This window comes from Mus musculus, chromosome 14, assembly GCF_000001635.26.
Source record: "Mus musculus strain C57BL/6J chromosome 14, GRCm38.p6 C57BL/6J".
NCBI lineage: Eukaryota > Metazoa > Chordata > Mammalia > Rodentia > Muridae > Mus > Mus musculus.
The window spans coordinates 10,468,942-10,487,078 of NC_000080.6; the positions used below are offsets into that span (position 1 = coordinate 10,468,942).

The window sequence follows — 18,137 nt, forward strand, 5'->3', positions numbered from 1 at the left end:
ACTTAAAGGAAACCCACCTCAGGGAAAAGGACAGACACTACCTCAGAGTGAAAGGTTGGGAAACAATTTTCCAAGCAAATGGTCTGAAGAAACAAGCTGGAGTAGCCATTCTAATATCGAATAAAATTGACTTCCAACCCAAAGTTATCAAAAAAGACAAGGAAGGGCACTTCATACTCATCAAAGGTAAAATCTTCCAAGATGAACTCTCAATTCTAAATATCTATGCTCCACAAGCAAGGGCAGCCACATTCATTAAAGAAACTTTAGTAAAGCTCAAAGCACACATTGCATCTCACACAATAATAGTAGGAGACTTCAACACCCCACTCTCACAAATGAACAGATACTGGAAACAGAAACTAAACAGAGACACATGGACATTAACCAAAGTTATGAAACAAATGGATTTAATAGATATCTACATTTTAACCTAAAACAAAATAATATTCCTTCTTCTCAACGCCACATGGTCCCTCCTCCAAAATTGACCATATAATTGGTCACAAAATAGGCCTCTGCAAATACAAAAATATTGAAATTATCCCATGCATCCTATCTGATCAACACAGACTAAAGCTGATCTTTAATAACAACATAAATAATAGAGAGCCAACATTCACGTTGAAACTGAACAATACTCTACTCAATGATTCCTTGGTAAAGGATGAAATAAAGAAAGAAATTAAAGACTTTTTAGAGTTTAATGAAAATGTAGCTACAACATACCCAAACTTATGTGACACAATGGAGGCAGTCCTAAGAGGAAAACTCATAGCCCTGAGTGCCTCCAAAAAAAAAAAAAAAAAACTAGAGAGAGCATACACTAGCAGCCTGAAAGCACACCTAGAAGCTCTAGAACTAAAGGAAGCAAATTCACCCAAGAGGAGTAGACTCCAGGAAATAATCAAACTCAGGGATGAAATCAACCAAGTGGAAACAAAAAGACCTATTCAAAGAATCAACCAAACCAGGAGCTGGTTCTTTGAGAAAATCAACAAGATAGATGAACCCTTAGCCAGACTAACTAGAGGGCACAGGAACAGTATCATAATTAACAAAATCAAAAATGTAAAAGGAGACATAACAACAGAACCTGAGGAAATCCAAAACATTATCAGATCCTACTACAAAAGGCAATACTCAACAAACTAGAAAACCTGGATGAAATGGATAACTTCCTATGCAGATACCAGGTACCAAAGTTAAATCAGGATCCGAGTAACAAGCTAAACAGTCCCATGTTCCCGAAAGAAATAGAAGAAGTCATCAATAGTCTCCCAACTAAAAAAAGCCCAGGACCAGATGGCTTTAGTGCAGAGTTCTATCAGACCTTCAAATAAGACCTAATTCCAACTCTTCTCAAACTATTTCACAAAATAGAAACAGAAGGTACTCTACCAAATTCATTCTATGAAGCCAAAATTACTCTGATACCTAAACCACACAAAGATCCAACAAAGATAGAGAACTTCAGACCAATTTCCCTTATGAATATCGATGCAAAAATACTCAATAAAATCCTCACAAACCAAATCCAAGAACACATCAAAACGATCATCCATCATGACTAAGTAGGCTTCATCCCAGGAATGCAAGGGTGGTTCAATATACAGAAATCCATCAACGTAATTCACTATATAAACAAACTCAAAGACAAAAACCACATGATCATCTCATTAGATGCTGAGAAAGCATTTGAAAAATCCAACATCCCTTCATGATAAAATTCTTGGAAAGATCAGGAAATCAAGGCCCATATCTAAACATAATAAAAGCATTATACAGCAAACCATAACCCAACATCAAACTAAATGGAGAGAAACTTGAAGCAATCCCACTAAAATCAGGGACTAGACAAGGCTGCCCACTTTCTCCATGCCTATTCAATATAGTACTTAAAGTCCTAGCCAAAGCAATTCGACAACAAAAGGAAATCAAGGGGATACAAATTGGAAAATAAGAAGTCAAAATATCACTATTTGCAGATGATAAGATAGTATATATAAGTGACCCCAAAAATTCCACCAGAGAACTCCGAAAACTGATAAACAGCTTCAGTGTAGTAGCTGGATATAAAATTAACTCAAACAAATCAATGGCCTTTCTCTACACAAAGGATAAACAGGATGAGAAAGAAATTAGGGAAACAACACCCTTCACAATAGTCACAAATAATATAAAATACTTTGGTGTGACTCTAACTAAGGAACTAAAAGATCTGTATGATAATAACTTCAAGTCTCTAAAGAAAGAAATTGAAGATTTCAGAAGATGAGAAGATCCCTTATGCTCATGGATTGGGAGGATTAATATAGTTAAAATGGCTATCCTGCCGAAAGCAATCTACAGGTTCAATGCAATCCCATCAAAATTCCAACTCAATTCTTCACTGAGATAGAAAGGGCAATTTGCAAATTCATCTGGAATAATAAAAAAACCTAGGATAGCAAAAACTATTCTCAACAATAAAAGAACCTCTGGTGGAATCACCATTCCTGACATTAAGCTGTACTACAGAATAATTGTGGAAAAAAAAAAAAACCTGCATGGTACTGGTACAGTGACAGACAGGTAGATCAATGGAATAGAATTGAAGACCCAGAAATGAACCCACACACCTATGGTCACTTGTTCTTTGACCAGGAGGCTAAAATCATCCAGTGGAAAAAAGACAGCATTTTTATCAAATGGTGCTGGCCCAACTGGCAGTTATCATGTAGAAGAATGCAAATTGATCCATTCTTATTGCCCTGTACAGAGCTCAAATCTAAGTGGATCAAAGACCTCCACATAAAATGAGAGATACTGAAACTAATAGAGGAGAAGGTGGGGGAAAGCCTCAAAGATATGGGCACAGGGGACAAATTCCTAAACAGAACAGCAATGGCTTATGCTGTAAGATCAAGTATTGACAAATGGGACCTCATAAAATTGCAAAGCTTCTGTAAGGCAAAAGAGACTGTCAATAAGACAAAAAGGCCACCAACAGATTGGGAAAGGATCTTTACCAATCCTAAATCTGATAGGGGACTAATATCCAATATATACAAAGAGCTCAAGAAGCTGAATTCCAGAAACTCAAATAACCCCATTAAAAATGGGGTACAGAGATAAACAAAGAATTCTCAAATGAGGAATACTGAATGGCTGAGAAGCACCTGAAAAAAAGTTCAACATCCTTATCATCAGGAAGTGCAAATCAAAACAACCTTGAGATTCCACCTCACACCAGTCAGAATGGCTAAGATCAAAAATTCAGGTGACAGCAGATGCTGGCGAGGATGTGGAGAAAGAGGAACACTCCTCCATTATTGGTGGGATTTCAAGCTTGTATAACCACTCTGAAAAGTAGTCTGGTGGTTCCTCAGAAAATTGGACATAGTACTACCAGAGGATCCCTCAATACCTCTCCTGGGCATATATCCAGAAGATGTTCCAACTGGTAAGAAGGACACATGCTCCACTATGTTCATAGCAGCCTTATTTATAATAGCCAGAAGCTGGAAAGAACCTAGTTGCCTCTCAACAGAGGAATGGATACTCCATTTACACAATGGAGTACTACTCAGCTATTAAAAAGAATGAATTTATGAAATTCTTGGGCAAATGGATATATCTGGAGGAGATCATCTTTAGTGAACTAACCCAATCACAGAAGAAGTCATTAGATATGCACTCACTGATAAGTGGATATTAGCCCAGAAACATAGAACACCCAAGATACAATTTGCAAAACCAAGAAAATCAAGAAGAGGTAAGACCAATGGGTGGATACTTCATTCCTCCTTAGAATAAGGAACAAAATACCCATGAAATGAGTAACAGAGACTAAGTTTGGAGCTAAGATGAAAGGATGGACTATCCAGAGACTGCTGCTCCCGGGGATCCATCCCATAATCAACCACCAAACACAGACACTATTGCATATGCCAGCAAGATTTTGATGAAGGGACCCCGGTATAGATGTCTCATATGAGGCTATGCCAGTGCCTGGCAAATACAGAAGTGGATGCTCACAGTCATCTCTAAGATGGAACACAGCCCCCCCCCTCCCCCCCCCCATGGAGAAGCTAGAGAAAGCACCCGAGGAGCTTAAGGTGTCTGCAACTCTATAGGTGGTAAAACAATATGAACTAACCAGTACCCCCCAGAGCTCGTTTTTCTAGCTGCATATGTAGCAGAAGATGGCCTAGTCGGCCATCAGTGGAAAGAGAGGCCCCTTGATATTGCAAACTTTATATGCCGCAGTAAAGGGGAATGCCAGGGCCAAGAAGTGGGAGTAGGTGGGTAGGAGAGCACGGCGTGGGGAGCGTAGAAGGAACTTTCAGGATAGCATTTGAAATTTGAAATGTTTATAAAGAAAATATCTAATAAAAAATATCATCCTGAGTGAGCTAACCCAATCACAAAAGAGCACACATCTTATACATTCACTGATAAGTGGATATTACCCCAGAAGTTCAGAATACTCAAGATACAATTCACAAACCACCTGAAGCTAATAAGGTAGACCACAGTGTGGATACCTCGTACCTTCTTAGATGGGGGTATCAAAATACCCATGGGAGGAAGATACAGAGACAAAGTTTGTAGCAGAAGCTGAAGGAAAGGTCATCCAGAGACTGTCCCACCTGGGGATCCATCCCCTATACAGTTAGTTACCCAGATACTATTGTGGATGCCACTAAGTGCTTGCTGACAGGAGCCTCATATATCTGTCACCTTAGAGGCTCTGCTAGTGCCTGACAAATGCAGGAGTGGAGGCTCATAGCCACCCATTGGACTGATCACAGAGTCCCCAATTGAGGAGCTAGAGAAAGGACCCAAGGAGCTGAAGGGGTTTTTAATCCCCATAGGAGGAACAACCATATGAACCAACCAGTACCCCCAGAGCTCCCAGGGACTAAACCACCAACCAAAGAATACAAAGGAGGGACTCAAGGCTTCAGCCGCATATGTAGCAGAGGATAGCCTTGTGGAACATCAATGAGAGAAGAGGCCCTTGGCCTTGTGAAGGCTCAATGTCCCATTGTAGGGGAATGCCAGGACAGGGAAGTTGGTGGGTTAGTCAGCAGGGGAGGGGAATGAGAGAGGGGGTTTTTGAAGGGGAAATGAGGAAAGGGGATAAAATTTGAAGTGTAAATAAAGAAAATATCCAGTAAAAAAAAATGGAAAAAAAAACCTGCTTGAATAAAAACTTAAAAAATTGGATTTCAGAGTTTAGTCAAGTTCATAAAAGATCTTTTTTTTTTTTAAATAAAGAAATGTGTTGGTCCTCACTGGCTTATTAAAAATCATAGTACCTACATTATTCTAATAAGAATTTCTTCAGACCTTGAATTTAATGATAGTGACAGTTTTAGCTGCCTACTTGTGTTAGTTTCCATTTTAATATTGAAAAATAGTTTGTTTCTCTGGTTAGTATTTGTCACCTTCCTCTTGAAGCACCAAGCTGACTATACATTCATGTGTGCTACTGAATACCATTACCATGGCAGGGCAGTGTGGTATAAAATATTCTAGATTGAGGATTAAAGAGCCCTGAGTTTGAGTTCTATTTTGGCAACATACTGTCTGTCTTTCTGCTGCAGAGGCCAATTGCTACTTTCCCTTTAGTAAGTTCATCTTTGGTGACAATTTGAGTCAGTCAGGTGAGGTGTGTAATTAGGACAGGGGTGGAATTGAAGGCCTATCTGACGAGGGAGGCCTGTCCAGGATGTAAGGCAGGAACACAGGTCAAGCTCTAATACATGGTTGCCATTACTAACTAGAAGAGCTTTGCTCAAACGTCCATGCTTAAGCCTGGGGTCTTTCTAAAGTGCAGCTTCTGCTTCTATGAGGCTGGACTGAGGGCTCCATGGCCACATTTCTAAGGAAGTCTTCAAGGGGCTAACCAAATGCCCAAAGTAGTGATAAGTCCATTAAATACATGTGACCATCCCCACTCTGGGCAAAGGCAGCTACAGATACATTTCCAAGTGAGGAAATGGATGTTTAAAGAGGCTGAGTAGTTTGCCAAACATTACAGAGCTGGTAAGTAGTTAAGATGAGACATTAACCCAGAAGGCTTGGTCGCAGCCTCCTTGTCCCTAATGTCATTGCAATGTCATGACAGCGTCACATTTCTTACTTACAATGTCCCACTGCTTATCTAGAACCAGGCACTTGGTTATTTTATACTAGTCTCTCCCACTGTTCTTAACAACACTAGCAGGTGGGTAATATTATCATTTTCATTTTATAGATAACAAAATTAATTAACCTCCCTTCAAATGTCTCCAACTCACTGAAACTATAGCAATTCCTACTTCAGCAAAAGATTAGATTAAGAAAATATCTATAATGAGCCAAACACAATGAGCAGTATGTTAATGAGAGAACGATTTATCGGCATGAACATATAAAACACTATTAGGAAGTACACAGAAAACATTGCCTTACAATGAACACTGCCCTATTTAAAGGCATCCTGGACAGGTAAAACCAACTGGACCTGGAGAGCTTAGCCATGAGGTGATTCTAAGCAGAATCTCTCAGCAGAATTTACAATGGGATTCTTCTCTCAGAAGAATCAAAAATGCATTTCTTATCATCGTCGTCTTTTACCTTCTGAAAAATCTCTCTTTATTAAGCTAATGAAACAAGATTCCACCAGTAAATTTCCCTGGAGAGGAGACTGAAATATAAGTAGCTGACAATGGATGCTGCCCTTAAATATGCTTAAGAAGTCCAAACACCATAGTAACAGGACAGCAAGATCTTGCTTAGAAGGTTTAAAAACAAAAGTCTAAGGAAATCTAAGGGTTTCCAGTGGGGATTCTCAACCTTGGTCACAGGATGCACCTTGAAAGTAAGACTGTAGTAAGGACTTCAAAGACTGGTGCTAAGCTCCCACCCTCAGACAGGGATAAGCTGGACAGTGGGGTATTTTAGGCTGGATACTAGGGTATTTTAATAACACTCAAGTTTTCTAATGTGCAGCCAAGGTGGAGATTTACTTGATTAAAACAGTAAAATCCCTATGGTTGTTGGAGCTGTCTGAATAGTGAAGCCTGTCAAGGCAGACTATAGGGACAACCATAGGACTAGGGGATGCTTTCTCCCCTGGAGGTAAGGACTTTATTAGCAGACATATTTTAACAGAACAGAATTCTTCACAGTGTGTATATGTATTCAATGAGCTGGTTTCCTCCTCTTACCGGAATGCTTCCTGCTAGAAAGCAGCCTCTTCTGGAGGAGACGCGAATGGGAGCATTCAACCTTCTTTCCAGACACAAGCTTAAAAATAGCATGAGTTGTATTTCCAGATGACACCCCTAAGGTGGAGTGTGTGGGATGTGAAAACTTCTGTCAAGACACTGTCAAATTAAATGTTTGTTTCTGTCTACAAAAATAAAAGCATTTAAAAAGGATCTCTCTTTGTTTTTCTTTGGTTGGGGATTGAACCCAGAGCCTCATACATATCAACCATTGAGCTAAACTCCTTGACAGAAAGAGTGAAAGGCTCCTATGTGAACCAATTCACCATCAACAAACAAAAAGTAGCATTTATTATGTGCTGCTCTGTGGGCTCCTGTGCCAACACATTAAACATCCTTCGTGATCATCAGAACAGTCCTGGATTTGGACGTGGAGAGAAGACGAGTAGTTAAAACAAAAGCATCCATGACCAACATCGAATAAGTCTGTGTTCCTATGCAGCCCCTGTAGGACCAGCAATATGGGTTTACAGCGTGATTAAGAAGGATCATGGTCTCTGCCTGGCATCCAAAGACAAGGTCTGATCATCCACCAGGAAACTTTAGAAGCTTCCCCTGTAGCAAGTTCAAAAGAAAGTGAACTGATGTGATTTGAGACAAGCAAGAAATTTCTTGTTCACTTAGTGCTTTTTACATATTGAGAATTCTTACAAACCTTTTATACTCCTTGCACATTTTTCCTGAGTTTGTATGTGTGCACTTGTGTATGAGGTATGTGTCCATGTCCATGTTTATGGCTGCTAGAGGTCTATGCTGAGCATCTTCTTTCCCTCTCTCCCCACCTTACTTTTGAGACAGGGTCTCTCCCTGAACTAGCTCACTGATTGGCTAGACTCTGGATAACAAGCTCCTGGGATTCTCCTGTGGCTATCTCCCTCCTCTGCATGGGATTACAGCTGCACCATGGTGGATGCTGGAGATCAAAATTCAGGTCTACCTGCTAACATAGCAACTATTTCCCCAATGAACCGTCTCCCCAGACCAGTGAGTCCCCTCCATTTCTTATGCAACTCCTTTTAATTATATGAAGGATGAATGTTATTGGTTTTGCTCAGCTTTAGTCATACCCAGAACTTTGAACTAGTTGGTCATACTTATTTTGAAGGCAGCCTTGGAAACCAGGGTTGGCAAATATTCTCTGGACAGAATGGAACCACCAGTCTTGTTAGCCCTCAGGTTTCCTGGTTCAGGAGAAAATTCCGGATGACAAGATGAACATGGCAGGTATGAATGACAAGCCCAGTAAAGTAGAACCTACAACCTGAGCTTGGTATCATCTTCTTGTGTCACAAATTATTCTTTCCATTTTAAAAAATAATTAGAAAATATGAAAAACCCCTAGGTGAGGAGCCACACAGAAATAGGTTGTGTTCAGTTGGTAGGTTGGATTTGCCAACCCTTGTTTTGAAGGACAAAGGTTTCCTGTGTTAGCACAGGTTGCCTCCTTACACAGTTTCTGTTAATGCAAAGATCTCTTCAGATAAAGGCTCCATGTCCAAAGAGCAGGAGTATGCCAGCTGCCAGGGTTTCTCTGTATAGCTCTGGCTTTCCTGGAACTCACTTTGTAGACCAGGCTGGCCTCGAACTCAGAAACGCCTGCGTCTGCCTCCCAAGTGCTGGGATTAAAGGTGTGCACCACCATGCCCGGTTAAGCACGTCTTCTTGAGCAAGAATGGCATGTCTGGGGTTGGAAGGGAACTTAAAGATCAAAGAAGCTGCTATTTACTGAACACTTTCTCCAGTGCCTTCAAGAACATTGTAGCGATAAGTACAGCTATAGCTACTTTCTGAAAACAAGCTCACAGAATTATAAGAAGCCAAGGAAACTCCTACAGGAGAGGGCAGGAGCTAGCTCACAGCTGCTCATGAGAAGACCTTATTAAAATTTTCAGAATCTTATAAACTACTTGACATGCATCAATGACCTGAAGTTGGTCACAGTGGGGCCTTCACACCACAAGTACTGACATACACAAGTGTTCCAAACTAGACTTTTTTCTATGATTGTAAATTAAATATTTTGTTTGTGGATTTCAGAGATGGCTCAGTGGTTACTAGCACTTATAGCCTTTACAGAGGAAAGAAGTTCAAGTAATCAGCATCCACATGATGGTTTACAAACATCAATAACCTAGTTCCAGGGGTTTCATGACCTCTTCTGGACTCCACATGATCTGTCACACATGTAGTGTGGGCACACACATATTCACATAAAAATAATTTAAAAAAACCTTTATGTTGCTGCTTATATTACTAATGCTAATCACATTCCCCAAACTGCTTACACAACTGTCTGCACATAGCTTCCAAGAACCTGCCCCCAGTTGGTTCAGATTGGTAAATAAAAATGCCAATAACCAATATCTGGGAAGGACAGACAGAGGTGGGTTTTTGGAGTTTCCCAGGCTTGGGATCAGGAGGAAAAGGAGGGAGAGAGGATCCAGTGTGGAGAGGAGGAGAGACATCATGCCTAAGAAGTACAGGAGGTCACTCTCCCGGGGCTCTGTTCTAGTGGCTTGTGGGAGCTTAGGGCATCGCCCAGTGATGTACAGTCCCTTTCCACAACATTGGAGATTAACCTGGGCTTCTGAGTCTGCGCCTGCATATTCCTATGACTACTTAGCATTCTGTGGACAATGACTGAGGAGACAAACCATGCAGGAAACAAGGGGGGAAAAGCACAGGACAGAGAGACATAGCTGCCATGAGATGGAGCCAGGAGAGTGAGGCCCAAAGGACTGCCCAACTGGGTCAAGGGATGCCAAGATAAAATATAGAATTTAGTCAGTAATAACTCAGAATTATCTGCAGGACATGATTTAATCACATGGAAGTTAGACAGTGGCTCAGCTATTGTGCCGTTTAAGGCATATCAAAATATAAAGGCCTGTGTGTGTGTTTCATTCTGGAATGTAAACCATTGAGGTGGATAGTTAACATGCTGTCTGGATTTATTAATTAATTATTTCAACATTCATTTTGATATTTATCAGTAGACTACAATTGCCCATATCATTACAAGGCGGAAAGCTCTCTAGGTCTAGGTAAAACACATGCACACACACTCATACCCACTCATGAATGACTTAGGAATGAGGTACCTCTGAGTGTTGTGGCAGAATGAAACTGCTGCACACCATAAACAGAGATCAGTTGCTGTTTAGACACCTTCTATTACTGTTGCCTCTGGTGTGCCAAATGTATTCTCTTCTTCTGTTAACTGTAAAACTAAGCAATTTAAAATTTTGCCTAGAATCAAAAATGTTTTTCAGAATCTATTTATCTCTTCTAATTTTACATGTTTGTCTAACATGAAAAACGCAAAAGCTATAACAAAGACCATTATTGTTTTGTACAACTGTGATCTGAGAACTGCCGGTCCAGACGGAGAAAAATGATGATGGGTCAGTGACTATGCTGATGTCCAGTTGGCAGCATCACCATAGCATGGCTCCCACTCCCGTGGCTCTCCATTCACATACACACACACATACACACACACACCTCATTCACAAATATATACACAGGTGATGCATATACAAACACACATGGACATAAACACACCACACACACACACACACACACACACACACACCTCATTCACAAATATATACACAGGTGATGCATATACAAACACACATGGACATAAACACACACCACTCACAAACACACACACACACACACACACACACACATACACACACACACCTCATTCACAAATATATACACAGGTGATGCATATACAAACACACATGGACATAAACACACACCACTCACAAACACATACACCCACACACACACTTAAAAATATAATAGGTCCTATAAAAAAAGTACTATTCCATTTCTGGCATATGACATACAATCTCTGTCCAGTTCTTTGCCTTTTGTATTCATACTACTGAATGAAGATCTTACAGTGTAATATCTAGCTGGGCCAAAATGTTCTCAGAAAATACATTTGCTTTTAGGCAAGAGGCTTTTTGATTATTCCTGGCTTCTGGTCTCAGTCCACAAAACTACATGAGACCATAAAGCTAATTCAAACAAATCACGTCGAATTTATTCTTTCTGCATTTGCTGCTGTCTTCTTCATTTTCTGTCACTTCAGGCATCAAACCCATTTTGTGGGACCCTTTCCCTTTAACTTTACAAGATTAGAAAATAACAAAGGATATGTATTACTAGGTCAGCTGCAATATCAAAAGAGGGATTATATCCTTATTTGTCAGTAAATGACCTGACAAGAGACGACAACAGCTCATAAGAGAGAAAGCAGGCAAAGCTGAGAGCTCTACACCTAATTCTGAAGCAAATTTCTTCCTAGGCATTAAGAAAGACTATCTCAAGATTGAAAGCTCCTGAAACTTCACAGTAACATATTCCTGCATAATCAGAAATGTGTAGACTCAAATAAATCTACTTCTGATCTTCAGAAAGCAATTTTCTGAGCCAGTATTTTGTTGGATTTCTATTGAACGTCTTTCCATTACACAGCCTGAGTAGTGGTCTCTGATGTTATTCATAAACAACTGTAATTATTTATTTATAGATTCACGGGTATTGTTTTCAATTAGTCCTAAAGCAAAATATTTAAATGAAAACTCTCAGAAAGTCCAGCACTAGGGCCTGAGACAGCCATTGATAAGCTGTGAACACACCTACAATTAAAGCAAGCTTGGTACTCAGATGAAGCCAACACCCAGCTCATAAATCAACTCCAGCTTCTTTGTAAGACAGACTTTGTAGCAACTGACTCTTCTTTGTTTCATTTGTATGTAATAAAACAGAAATAATTGACCAGAACCTTTTACTCTCTGTGAGAGTTTTTAGCCAGTAGGTTCTTTGGAGCACCATCATGAAAACTGCCACAGTTGTCTCACTGGGTCCTCTTTCTATCTCGCTTCAGTTTCTGTGAGGACTTCCAGGAGCCTTTAATATGCTAATGTTCCAATACTAGTCCTTGTTTATTTGGATTCTGTACATAAACTACATAGCATTATCATTGTTGTTGTTTTTCAACAGCAGGGATCAAACCCAACAGAAGTCAGACGCATCACTGTCACTGACCCACATCCTCAGTGCATTGTAAATAAAGGGAGTTTTCTTCCTATTGAGGGAGTAAGACTAAAAAGAATGTCATGTCACAAAATTCCACTCTGAAGACTGCTGGCTTACAATCCACAAAGAAGACTGAAACAGTAGAACGAAGTCAGAGCATTCAGAAAGGAAAAAAAAACAGGAGACACCTCTGACTGGAACACACACTTGGGATGGAGCCTGGCGATGTTATAGAGACTGCTCAGTTCCTCCTCAGCCAGACCCTAGGGAATGATGAATAAAGATGGCCAGGACTGGGTGTGGGGTGGAAGCAGTCTTGTGAAATACTTTCTGGAACATTCTATTGGATAGACCCTATGACTTCATTTATATGACTTTCTTCCTCATCAATATAAATAGGTGTGGTCCATGTTAGCCTCAACTTCCAAGTTAGAAATGAAAAACAAACCAAGGAAGCTGAGCACCTTTGGCTGAAAAGCATCAACAGGGGACACAGGAGTTCATGATTCCTGTCCAGGACCCAAATTCATCCAAGAGAGTTCTTTCTAGCCAAGATCTATGCAAGACAAGGGATCCCTTGGTGTGAATGGAATAGAATTTAAAAGAAAGACAAGAAACCCTTCCTTTTACCCCTGTATAGTGAGCACATTAGAAAGCCAATCAGTTAGCTGAATGCTCTCATCTTACACAAAAGAAAACTGGGTCCCTTGGACTTTATGGGTTGAGGGAGGACAAGGAAAATGCTAACTCTATCCAAACACCCACAGCCCAGTGAGCTCCGATGACTACCTCAGTGTCCATGCTCTGCTCCTGTCCTAATGTTACTCACCACTTACTTAGCTTCTGCTAAATGCCAGGCACTGTGCCAGAATGTATACATACATCATTTCATCTTCACCTCTGACCATGCTGTATTTCACAGAATGACACGGGAAAAGTCTATCTCAGGACCAACCTTAGCCAGGTTGCCAGGAATACAATCTGTACCAGGAGGCAAATGCCCAAAACTTATGCTCTTCTGTGACAGTCTCCTTTCCATCTTCAATCCAGCCACTCCCTTTCCTTCCTATCTCTATTTAAAAGCACTCAGATTGAAAAAAAAATCAAAGGTCAGCTGTCCATAGCTCTAATCTTCTCTCTTCTTTGTTCCTTCAGACAAATTGGGGTCTTCTGTCATTATAGAGCAAGAAAGACTGGGCAGAGATGAAGCAAGCTGGGTCTCATCACAAATCAGATACCTGAAAGAGGCCAATCCTCTTTGGCCTGCAGGAAGCAAAGCTTAGTCCCATTTCTACTTCTGCTAAGGTTAGTCAGGACAAATGACACAGAATGCATCAAATTGCTCCCAATTTACTCCTTCTTTCTTTGAAAAGTATGAAGTGAGGCACATGGTAAATGACTTCAAAATCTAGTGGAATGTTCTGAAGACACCACGCTATCAAACTCTCAAAGAGGAAAAGACGGAAAGGAGAAAAGAATGAGGAGAGGACGAAGCATAGCTAGCAGTGAGAAGTAAAATTCAAATCTTCTACATTAGAATCCACTGGTCTTGGTGCTCCCTGACTCACCCCAGACAATTAGGTCTGAGTCACAACAAGGTGGCACTCAGCACTCTGCATGTGGGCAAGCTCTTCTGGTAAATGTAATTTATAGCAAAGGTACACTATCTGAGAAGTGATTTGTAAATGTGTTGCTTACAGAACTTAGATGCTTCCAAAACTGAATCCAGGATTCAGCTATGAGTAGATATAGTGGGAGATAGAATGTTGACTCATTTGGGTGCCACAGCTTGCAAGAACATGCAACAAGAGATGAGAAAGACATTCTCCTCAGGGAGACAGCTCTTTGGGTCTACAGAGTCTATTTAAAGATCAACATCAACAGCCATATGCTACAAACCCCTTCATGTGCTTTGAATTTTGAAATCATTCAGAAACCACAGTCACATGCTGCCTAGTGAGGTTTGGTCAAGGATAGGCTACAGCTGTAATAGAGGATCAGTAAAATTCCGTATTACAGTAGCCCTGTAGCCACATCATTATGGGAAAATATACTCTACGAGTTCACATGATGGGATCCACACACTTCTCAGAGTGCACCTTGCTCTTTAGCAACACATGACTGTATGTTGTAACAACCTTTGCATTCCATAGACTATGCAAGCTCTGGTGACACACTGAAACACATGCAATAACTAGTTTGCTTCCACTCCAGGCCAACTTGGCTCACAGACATGTTTCCTTCGACTCAGAACCACATATGCTCCTGTGTGCTTCATTCTGTCCACACAGTAGAAGGACACACATTCTATGCATCATCCTGCCATCTTTCCACATTACAGCTACATCTACATTATTCTGCCTTCAAGCATCACAGTCCTACATCTCACAGATGGAGCATGCATCATTTCATCACTGGCTTTTGATAGACATGTAGAATTCCTCTAAACCTCAGCTGATATGAAAGACATTAGGAGGAGCACTTATTCATGTCTTTGCTCGCTCATGAGGATTTATAGTTGGGATAAATTTCTAGAATGGAAAGGGCAAAGGATATATGCATTTTTTATTTCATGTACTGTGAAATTCTCTCTCCATAGGGATTCCAATAATGTTAGTGTCTACCTAAAAAACCAACACCCACAACAAAACACCATGGTTCTTATTGTATTTTAATTTGCCATGATGACTTGCCCCTGGAGTGAGTGCCAACCTGGCAGCATTGATGTAACTTGGCAGCTCTATTTTTGTGGAGAACAGGTACAATGGGGTGGAGTATAGGTGAACATCAAGAGTAAGCAGTCGTGTCTTCTGGATTCCATCTTTTCTCCTGGATAACTCCTGCCTAGGAAGCATATTCAATAGTCTCATCCTGGAAGTCTTCCTAATTACCTCCAGGCTTGACTGGTTCTCCTCTGTTGTTCCTATGATAATTGGATGCTCCAGCTAGATGCTCTGTCTCCTGTTTCTCTTATGATTCTGCGTCATCCTCTTTTTAGACCGTCCTGTCTTGTTCTAAGGTACCTAAGTGTAAGTTAATGGCCTTGGTCCCCTTTCACTCTGGGTAAATTTATGAAGTTGAGTTCCTAAGTTTTTGTATTTAAGTTAATAGTGAAGCCACCAGAAAGCCACGTGTCTGCAGTACTATGAACAACAGTCTTTTGCTCCTTAAAAGAAAAATTACAACAATGACACTGGAAGACAACTCCGTGGATAAAGCACTGCTGCACGTGGATGTAGACTGCAGTTCTCATCCACAGGAATCATGTAAAAAGCCAAGCAGGTATGATGGTGCCTTAGAATCCCAATATCCATGACTCGGAGCTCTGAGTTAATGGAGTTAACGTTAATACAATGAGTTAATGTTAATACAAATTCCTGTTTCCAATTCTGCCCACTGGCTGTCACAACAGAAACCAGTGCCCCTCCTCACTTGTTGAGTCTATATCTCATCTTCAGGAAAAGCAGACAGCATGCTGCTTCTTCCAGTAATTCTGAGCCTGTTATTGATTTATTGTTTATTTTCACTGAGTCCATGCACTTAGGAGGAAAGAGGGAATAATGTATATGTACTTTCAGAAAACTGCTTCAATGTTGTAAATAATAATCCCACACCATTAATGAACCTTTCCAGAGGTGCCTGCCTTGCAACAGAACATTACTTAAGCACTGAAAATCTAATCAGCAAATATTTATTTTGCAAATTTCTATGTGCATGTTTAAAACTCTTATTCCATAAATAAAACAAGTCTCTCTAGGAAAATACATTAATTCAACACATATTTACTGAGTACTTACTCTGTGGCCCTATGCCACCAAAATCCAATAGGGCAAAGGACCCACTGCTAAGGGAAGAACATACTGAAAGAGGCATGGCTGAGTTGACAGCTAATGTGAATCCAGGTGGGCAGGCACAAAGAATCCCATGAGAAGGGGCTTTTTACAGACTTTCAAGGGACTGGAGAAGGCTTCCAGAGGGGCAGTTTAAAATGATTGCCATGCTAGGGTTCAGCTAGGACTGATGGACACAATCTGAGAAATAGTTCTGCCTCTCACAGAAGTTGACATAAACTTCAGCTAAGCCCAACGGAGGGAGTCAGCATTAGAACATGGGAGCCCTCAGGACAGAAAGCAAATCCTCCTATACACATGAGTTTTCTAAAACGCTGAATCCATGATTAGAAATGAAAGGAGACCATCAGACTCCTACAACTGCCACTGACTTGGCACTTAAAATGGTACATGTTCTTCACCAACTCTGTCAGGCTGAGTGGACATCTCATAGCCTTCTACCTCACTTTCATCTTCCTCTGATTCCACCCAGCAGGATCTCTACCTCAGAGGCCCACCTCATCTTTATATAAAGCTCATAAAACCTAGTTAGAGATAGCTATGGAGGAATATGATGGCCTTAACAGATGGAGACATAAGTTCCTTCCCTGGTGTTTATTTTGACAGCAAGGAGTCCCACAAAGCAGGGAATGGTGCTAAGCAAAGTCCTCCAAGAATATCAGCAAGGAAAGACAGCCTCTGAGCCACCCACTATACACTCTTCCACACACATAATAACCAGCATGGTACGTTATGTGAAGTGAACCCCTCAAAGGAAAAACAATTGAGAATCCAGGTACATTTTCAGAGTTGCCTCTTGTTGTGGAAGACTGAAGTTGGTGTGCTAAAATGTCATGAAGCAAGATGAAAACGGCCAACAGGAATGTAAAATGTGCCTTTTGAGAGGCATTCTTGAGATTGCTCATTACAATGCACTGTGGAAAAGAGTGTCTCCCATCCAGGGATGATTCAGTTCGGACTTCAGTTAGACAAGCTCTAACTTATGCTGTTGGCAAGACAGTTGTCTGCCTCTACCTCATAGTAGGCAGTTTCAAAGCCCCTGCAAATTATTTTTGTTTGAGAAAAGGGACATTTTAAGGAAGTTGAAGAGGAGATATTTATTTAATATCATCATAGCACAGTTACTTAACAGTCTGTCTTTATTTGTGCTACTATAACAAATAATACCATTTCAAGTGACCTGAAACTAAAGAAACACACATACATGTACACAGAACTCACACACACCACACACATGCATGCACATGCACATGGCACAAACATAACATACACACATTCACAGCACTTACACACATGTGCATGAGTGCACAGAACTCACACATAATACATGTGCACATGTGCACATAACTCTCTCTCTCTCTCTCTCTCTCTCTCTCTCCCTCTCTCTCTCTCTCTCTCTCACACACACACACACACACACACACATATACACATACACACACGTGAGTGCCCACACACAAGATAAGAACTCAGTGCAAAAACAGTCTCAGCTACTGTGACTCTTTCCTCTAGCTGGATTCTCTAGTTCAGCTGTACTCATTGGCAACTTTCAACTTCTGTCACTCATCACAAATAATGAACACTTTAATGTTAAGAGAAACAATCCCCAGTGTCCTGCTGCAACACATTGACAAGAAGTGGCTTACACTGTGTAAGGAGTATCTGACACTATGCTTGATGCCTTCTATGCCCTCCTATCAACCTCTACATGAGCAAAGCAGGGGCATATCCAAGCCCTCCTGCTCTGCTGACATCTCTGGAATTAAGAACTCAGAGCCAGAGAAGGTGCCAACCCCCTTCTCTCTCCAGTGTCCCATTCTTAGGTGGGTTAGAAACTAAATCAAATTCCACTTCACAAATAAAGCTAATACCTATGAGGTAGGAGGCTGCATTAATATTTCCAAGACCAAATATTCTCCCTCAAGTAATATAAATTTATAGGTATGACTTTTCCCCATGCTCTATC

At 40.7% G+C, this 18,137-nt stretch overlaps 1 protein-coding gene and 1 non-coding gene across 7 annotated transcripts in view; one reads left to right on the forward strand and one right to left on the reverse strand.

The window, feature by feature from the left end:
* Positions 1–18,137, reverse strand: part of Fhit (fragile histidine triad gene) — a 1,611,970-nt gene that overhangs the window by 918,850 nt on the left and 674,983 nt on the right. The window lies entirely within an intron of this gene.
* Positions 9,732–9,932, forward strand: Gm22053. Its single transcript, XR_003951253.1, has one exon. It is a non-coding gene; the product is annotated as a small nucleolar RNA SNORA73 family (small nucleolar RNA).